Consider the following 8844-nt stretch of genomic DNA (forward strand, 5'->3'; position numbering starts at 1 on the left):
CAGCTGCCAGTCAGACTGGTGGACAGATCCAGGGGCAGACTGACAACTCATGGGGCCCCTGTGTCTTTGCCCAAACTCAAAAAAGCCTATGAAAAAAAAAGCGTACCAGGGGCATCTCATGGGGCCCCCTACTGACCCCCGGGCCCTCGGGCAGTGCCCGAGTTTCCAAATGGTCAGTCTGCCCCTGGACAGATCCCAACATTATTGTCAGAATCCCTGCAGAGCCTGGACTGGCTCTGTGACATCAACCAACAGCGGGCTTTAACCCACTGTTAACTGAATCTAGGTCAAGGGTTGCAGAACCATGTGTACTCCTGTAAGAAGTATGGTCAAATGAGCCTTGGCCTTACTTCTCCTATAACTTGTATATAGACAGAATCTGATTAATACGTTTTTTCCATAAATTTATATGGAGGGAGTCTGTGTATAGTCACTGAAGCACCACTGTTTTTCTTGCATAGTACAAAAGAAGTCTTCGAATTTTATTCTTTGTGACACTAAGGTCCAAACCTTCAAGTATATCCATAATACACCAATTGGGATTGCGGATGTTAGTGATATCAAACTTATGGAGATAAAGATGGTGATCTGAGACCAAAATTGTCTAAGCTTGTCACAACTTATATGAAGTAAATCTCTAAGTTAGATACGTATATCTCTGGCAGATATTGTGGAAACCAAGCATGAATTAAAGAATTCTTGCTGCCACAGGATTTATGATTTAGAGAGCGTGGAAGATTTCCCTCTCAAAAGAATGTTATAAAACAAGGAAATCAGTTGTGTATGAAATGGTTAAAGTAGAATGCCTTCTAGCTCAGAACTGCAAGATTGTACCTCCCAAGTTGCTAGTTGGGCTTCAGATGCGTGCTTGAGCTTGAGGTATCAGAAGCACCAGACTTCTGTGATTCCAAATTCTCGTTGTAACACAGTAAAGGTTTTAATGGAGCCTTGGGAATATATTTTTCTATCCTCTTACAAGATTATAGAAAATTACATTTTTAGACAGGCCTTACCTCCAGATTGAATACTAATATTATAAAAGGTATCTTTGGAAATCTGTTACTGATGCGTGTCCCTAATGCCCAGTTCAGAACAAAATTCACCGAACCATCCCATCTGGTTTAATCCTACTTTTCCACACTTTTGTTCACTCCATGATAGATTACACTGGGCTTAAAGCTTAAGGGCTTGTTCACACCATGGTGCAGAGATGTCAGTTTTTCTGCAAGGGCACAATTACATCAATTGTTCTTTATGTGTCCTGTTCACACCACAACACTGGTATCACAGTGGGAATCTACAAGGTGTATAAAACTCATTGGAGTGTGCATGAAAACCACAGTCTCTGCAAGTGAAATCTGCATGTCAGCTTCCATCAGTTTTTCAGCATGTATGATGTGAACAAAGCCTAAAAAATATCAAGTTTATTTTGCAAAGTTGAAAACATAAAAAAAAACCTTTCCATTTTTAATACACAGGGTTAACAATATCAGCAGACACAAATGTCCCAGAGTCCAGCTGTGTCATTGTCGTCAGAACATTCAGAGCTGGGGATGTCTTTGCACCCACTCCTTTTCTCATCCCATCTACTAGAGCTAACAGAAAGCTCTTTTACTATAAAGAAAAAAAATACAAACAAGATATAGCCAAAGCCATCTCCATTGTGCATAATTTAAATTAAACCATGGAGACAAAAGCAAAACACAATCAAATAGAAAGAAAAGTCTGAAAAGTTACATGTCATAGAATTAGCTGAAGAAAATGTGAACTGGAGAAGTATGAAGGCTGGCTTTGTTGACCTCTATGTCTTAAAGTGCTAGTTGCTTGTCTTTCATGCTGATTGAAAAGCTTCAATGCTTTCTAAGTCACTGATCCAGAAAAATATGCAGATCAGAAGTTCTAACTTTACTTTGTTTTTTGTATACTTGTTAAATTTCAGTTACTCTAAGTATTGAGTCAATTGGTTCATCAATACAGCCAGAAGGCGTTTAGCAATTACAACTTCTAGATTTTGCTTAATACTAGTTTCCTTTAAGCGCATTTATCAAAATGATGATAGCCCATAATGATAGGTTATATTGTAGCTCTCCCTTGTGGTTATGATGGGATGATCTGTGCTGAAAACTTTAAAATGCATATAATGAGCAATGTTTAGGAATTACTAATTAAAGTGTGTTGAGTTAAAGGGGACCATCCCTTGGAATGGGCTGTCTGAGTGTGTAAAAACACACTAAAGGCCCATGTAGCATTTTTACAGTGTACTGCAATGCATAAGTAAACACAAGTTATAAATACTCAATGAATGTTAGTAAAGCCTTAATCAAACATACCAGTGTTCATTTCTGATGTTTTTTCATTAACATTCTACCTACCAATGCTTGCTCAATGCATGCTACAAGCCATGTAAGTTGCCAGTGTGCTTATGTTAGCTCTGAACTGCTCTTCCAAGCCATCAAATGGCTTGTGTCAAAGCTGCTCACATGACCAGCACCAAGACAACTGCAAATCTAAATAGAGGGTACGATGGCAACTTCCTTGGCCAACAGGAGGGTTTTGTTTTGCTTTAACTTGTGGTGTTATCCAACTCTAATTCATTCTTTTATTTATTTTTAAAAAAGGAAATAATGTAGATAAAAAAGATGAAGGAGGAGAAGAAATTAAAAAAAAGGAGACATAAAAAGGGGAAAGGAAGGTTTGGCTTAGTCCATGTAATACTCAATTACAATGTATGAAAAGAGAGGCCATAACAGGTAAATAAAAAAGGAACCTAAATGCATGAGTAGATATCGAAGAGACAGCTCTGTTATACGCTTAGGTGTCTTTACATTTAGTTAACAAAACCAAGTGTTTAAGGAAACCATGATTGTTTTGAGGTTTGTTTTTTGCGCAGGAAACTGGCGTTTGTGGTGTGCACCATATTAACTAAGTAGATAGACCTTCTTCAAGTCTATCTGTGCTATCCATGCCAGTTTCTATTTCTGGTACCAAAAGATATTTATTGAAAAGAATAACAAAGCATGAGAGCAAAAGTGGTACATAACAAACAACGTTCAAAAAAGAAACAGTGTACAGTGTCATAATAACGATATTGGCAGGGGTTCATTGAACAGGAAGCAATCATAATGCTTGGTCATCTAGAATGATATTATGAAGACACATCAAGCACATAACCAGAAGTATAACTAAACCTTATAGTCTACAGTAGATGTTTGCTGGAGGATCATATAACCCAACTGCAAGAGTGTCTCCCATCAATATCCTGATGAGAGACAAAGAAAAAAAAAGGGGGGATAAGAGTCAATTCCATGAGCCTAAGAAGGGAGGCAAGGGGGATGGGAGAGCTTGATGCTTGACAATACCAAGCAGTGGCCACAAAGGCCTTAGCAAAAAAAATGAATTGAAAAATAAAGAAAAGGAGAGAAGTGGAAGGAGACTAGATAAGGAAAATCCCACCATATTGGAAAGGAAAAAAGGACAAAGACAGACACAGACTAAGAGAAGGAAGGGAGTTCACCTTAGGAGAGCATTAGATCATGTCAACCCCACAAGGGGCTTAGGGGGAGAGCCACATTGTGGATTAGAATTTGGTTGATCTCATGGTAAAACTGGAAATGGGGTGATAGTCCAGCCAGGGTTGCCAAATAAAACAAAACCTGTCATGGCTATCTTCCGACCCCGTGGTTAGTTTTTCATTGACAAAGAAGCCCTGTATTCTATATTTTAAGCACTCGAATTGGAGAGTGGGTGATTTCCAAGATTCTCTAGTTTGTTTTGTTGCCATGAAAAAAAAGCTAATCAGCTTGCAAATTTTTATCATCTTATGCTACCAATAGACTGTCCTGGCTGGGTAGAGTAAACACTCTGAAGATGGATGTTCTTCCCCGCGTCTTATATCTATTTCAAACGATCCTTATCTGTCTCCCTTCTTCGTTTTTTTTAAATTATGCTGTCTATTTTCTGTTTTTATCTGGAATGCATGACGTCCTAGAATTCGCTGGACTACCCTCTCTCTCCCACAAATTAAAGGAGGAGTGGGAGCCCCTGACGCCTCCCTCTACCACAAAGCAGCTGTCCTTATTCGAATCCTAGACTGGTTCCATAACTACTCATCTAAGCTATGGGTCCAATTAGAACAACTCATGTGTCCTATTGATCTCAAAATATTACCTTGGACCCCATGTTCTTGTTGCCCACACCTTTCAACTCTTAGTGATCTCACTAAACATACTCTCCGTGTATGGGTGCACGGGATGTCTACTTACAGCCTTTCCAAGTATACAGGACCCATGACTCAATTCTTTGGGACCCCAGCATTCCCCTTGGCTCTCTCTGCCCCTAGTTTTGGAGCTTGGTGCACAAGATCATAGGAGATTAGTCCAAGTTTTTTGAGCAGACCCATCCTTCAGCTTTGTTCACCTGGTTACAGAGACAACAAATAGTGTCTTATGTTTGTTGTTTTTTCTCTGTTTCTGACATTCTAACTTTGCCAACAGCCTTTGAATCCATCCTGCTCCAATCTGAACCTCCCTCCCATGTAGTTTTCCAACTATACTCAATTTTTCTTTGCACACCCTCACCCGACCTTCCTCCGTATACCCATGCCCGGGAGGTAGATCTGCAGCTTACTATTTCCCCCCTGGACTGGCAGCAATGTTTCATCCTGACCCATATGCTCTCCCCACCTACCAGAACTCAGGAAAAAGGTTTCAAGTTAATCACTAGATGGTAACAATGTGTGCCCTATGGCCAGTCCGGGCCTGGATGACTCTAAAACCTATGTAAAGACTCATGTCAAGGGTTGTTGTTAATGCGCATGCATTTAAGGTACGTTTTAAATGCGGGTTGGCAGATTCCCATGACTTTAATGGAATATTGATGATCAATGGTTCTCAACCATTGCGGCCCACAGCCTCTGGTGCCCACTATTCCAATTATTTGAAGGACTATTCTCTGGGGGTCACTATCCCACTGACATCAATGATTTGAGGGACTATTTTTATTTTTGTCATTAGGCCTATTTAAATTACATTAACTCATATTTTGTACTTGTTATTTCTTTTTTCAATACACTATTACATAATGAACTTATTTCACTTTCCCATTCTTTTTGTAAAAGTAAAAATGTTTCAATTACTGTTGAGGCATTGAAAGTTTTGGAAGAATTTACTGGGCCATGGTTTCACTAAGGTTAAGAAACACTGGTAAAAAAAAGACTCTCTTGGAATATGTCTCCCCCTAGAGGCATTCTATTACAATAACATGTACCTTTTTGTTTTATAAACAAATATTATTTTATTAGTAATTTTATTAGTCACTTTTAGCAAGTATTATTAACGTAGCTGTTATCCTTTATTTAGAATTTTGTATTTGTTCTACTCCATCAGTGAATTTACATCTCATGTTATGATATTAATTATTACAGCTATTTGCTATATAAAAAGTCCCCTCGCAGCTCTGTCACTAGGCTTGAGAAGGGAATGGAGAATAAAAGCAATGTTTCCAGAGGAAATCTTTCCCCTTTCTTGAGGCTGTCCAGACAACTGAGGACACTGCATGTGTATACTTCAAAGTGGATGTTAACAACAGTCATTACTTCCTTCACTCAGACCCAATACTGGCCACAGTCTGATAAACTTGATGCTATTGTTCCCCTAAATTATGGTCAATAACTACAGTGATTTCTGCTAGCTTCTTGGTCCCATGTCAAGCAGCCACTCTGCTTAATAAACACATGGATTTTTTTTATTTTTTGCTAAATAAACCAAAAGAAAAAAAGAATTTGCAATAAAAAATAAAAAAGTTTTTCCTTGTTTCTGTTATAACATTTTGCACATAAAAAATTGTTCTTCATAAGTTTAAACCACAATATACTCTGCTACACTTCTTTGGTGAAAATAACCCAAATTAGTGTATATTATTTAGTCTGCATGAAAGTTATAGAGTCCACAATCTATGGTATATATCTGAAAATCAATCAGTCCTAATGTACTGATGGCACTGATCTAATTTCTAGAGGCCCAAAAATGTCAGGACAGTACAGATATCCTCCAATTTAACCCTTTTGGGAAAGTAGACAGATCCCTGAGGAAGTCATGTGATTCGTGATGTACCGCATAGGAAGGAAGTGTGGCAACATCATTTCTGGTCAGACGGCAGCTGCCATCTTGGTAGACCTGTTTTTTGTACATGGATTTCACTGTTCAACAAATTTTTATTTTTTGCCAGTTTTGGAAACAAACGGATCCATTTCTTAATGAATTTCACATTCTGAGTTCAAATATAACAATGAAATTTGTCAATTGGCTCTAGTTTTTCTGTAAACGGAAAGTTTTCTACTATAGGTGTAATGACTACATAATGCACAATAATTATATAGATAGATGTCTTTCCACAAATATAAAGCAAGTGTTATTGACTACATAACAAAGCCTAAATGGCATAATATATTGCATAGGATTACCAAGAAAAATTATAGCCATAAGCTAAGTTGAATCATTTTAATACTTAGGATTCTCACTAGTTTTGTCTTCAGTTTGTGTCGGTTTTGCTTCTCTTGGCTTTTCTCTTGTATTCGAGGAAAGGGCTATCTCTTACAACTGCACGTGACTACACACTTCAGGTTCTTCCTCACTTGACTCAACCACAAAGGATTCTGGTGCTTTAGGAATTGGTAGCCCCTCTCCATGAGGAACTGGACGTATTGCCGATGGAATATTTGGATAGTGCACAGATAACTTTTTCTTCTTATTTAGCCCTTTTACAATTGGAGGCACCATACAAAAGTAACAATTACTAACATGATCTGTTGGCTCTCTCCAAATCATTGGCACAGCGAAAGGCATAGATGCTTTTTTTCCATTCAACCATTGCTCCAGTGCCGTCCCACAAGAATTGCAGCATATATGTGGTGCCCAGCTCTTCTCCTGGTCTCCTATCTTGCAGCCAAAATACAAGTTGTAGGCTTTCTTAATCATTCCTGTTATCCTCCTTTTTTGTGAGATAAAAGTTATTTCACCGCAGATATAGCAGAAATTATCTGCTTTATTCACACAAGTTCGAGGCATTACTGAGTAGCCTATATAAGCATAAAACGAAATGTAAAGACGCTGTCGAACTACAATCAGCTACAGATACTGCAGCTTTTATGCAGTGAAGTGATGCAATTAAAGGCTAATATTGCATCATCTCAGTATACATGCAATTTTCTATTGGTCACCAGTATCAATTGCGCAATATGCAGCTGAAGTTGCATCATAATTTTGAATGGCTTACGTCATTAGATGGGTGAATATATCATGGAAACTAGAGCCAATCAACATTTTTTAGGGTCATTTTCATTTTCAGCACCCCAAAATTATGTAAGATTAGCTAATTTTATGCCCAAAACTTTTTACCTGTTGAACAGTGTTTCTGATGAGGAATTGGAGAAGGGGCCAGTAAAGGTTGCTTACAGAGGAGAGCTGGTTGGATTGTGGGTTGATATAAAAGCGCATTTGAACTAAATTCCCTATCGGTCAAAATGGGAGGTAAGTGTGCTCGCTAGCTGGTGGAGGATTTTTAAGGGTGATCACTGTTCATGTCACGTATGGAATATATGCTGATTTGAAAAGTTTTCTGCATTTCAGATCTTGATTTTTACTACATTTACGGACATTTATTCACAGATTGTCACTGGGTTAGGGGTGTTTATTATTCAACATTTTCTTTTTATTTTGTGTGCTTTGTTGAGTTTTCTTAAATTGTAATTTTTTTGTCATAATTTTTTGGAAAATTAAGAAATTTTTTTAAATTTTGCATATGTTTTGTTCCACATACAGTCACCATGCAGTACAGCAGTTTAACTGGTTTGGCGGTGATCAGGGACACTGATTGGTGACCGTGAGAAAAAAAAAAAATATATATATATATACTCAAAAAATTAGAATATCGTGCAAAAGTTCGTTTATTTCAGTTATGCAACTTAAAAGGTGAAACTAATATATTAGATAGACTCATTACATGCAAAACAAGATAGTTCAAGCCGTGATTTATCAGAATTGTGATTATTATGGCTTACAGCTCATGAAAACCCCAAATCCACAATCTCAGAACATTAGAATATTGTGAAAAGGTGCAATATTCTAGGCTCAAAGTGTCCCGCTCTAATCAGATAATTAAGCCATAAAACCTGCAAAGGGTTCCTGAGCTTTTAAATGGTCTCTCAGTCTAGTTCAGTAGGAATCACAATCATGGGAAAGACTGCTGACCTGACAGTTGTGCAGAAAACCATCAATGACACCCTCCATAAGGAGGGAAAGCCTCAAAAGGTAATTGCAAAAGAAGTTGTATGTTCCCAAAGTGCTGTATCAAAGCACTCTTTTCTGATGAGAGCAACTTTTGCATCTCATTTGGAAACCAAGGACCCAGAGTATGGAGGAATAATGGAGAGGCCCAAGGACCCAGTGTATGGAGGAAGAATGGAGAGGCACACACTGCAAGATGCTTGAAGTCCAATGTGAAGTTTCCACAGTCTGTGTTGATTTGGGGAGCCATGTCATCTGCTGCTGTTGGTCCACTGTGCTTTATTAAGTCTAGGGTCAACACAGCCGTCTACCAGGAGATTTTGGAGCACTTCATGCTTCCTTCCGCAGACGAGCTTTATGGGGATGCTGACTTAATTTTCCAGCAGGACTTGGCACCTGCCCACACTGCCAAAAGCACCAAAACCTGGTTCAATGACCGTGGGATTACTGTGCTTGATTGGCCAGCAAACTCGCCTGACCTGATCCCCATAGAGAATCTATGGGGCAATGCCAAGAGAAAGATGAGAGACATGAGACCGAACAATGCAGAAGAGCTGAAGGC

This window comes from Staurois parvus, unplaced genomic scaffold (assembly GCF_062004578.1).
Source record: "Staurois parvus isolate SC_StPar_1 unplaced genomic scaffold, SC_StPar_1.0 ptg000261l, whole genome shotgun sequence".
Classification (NCBI taxonomy): Eukaryota; Metazoa; Chordata; class Amphibia; order Anura; family Ranidae; genus Staurois; species Staurois parvus.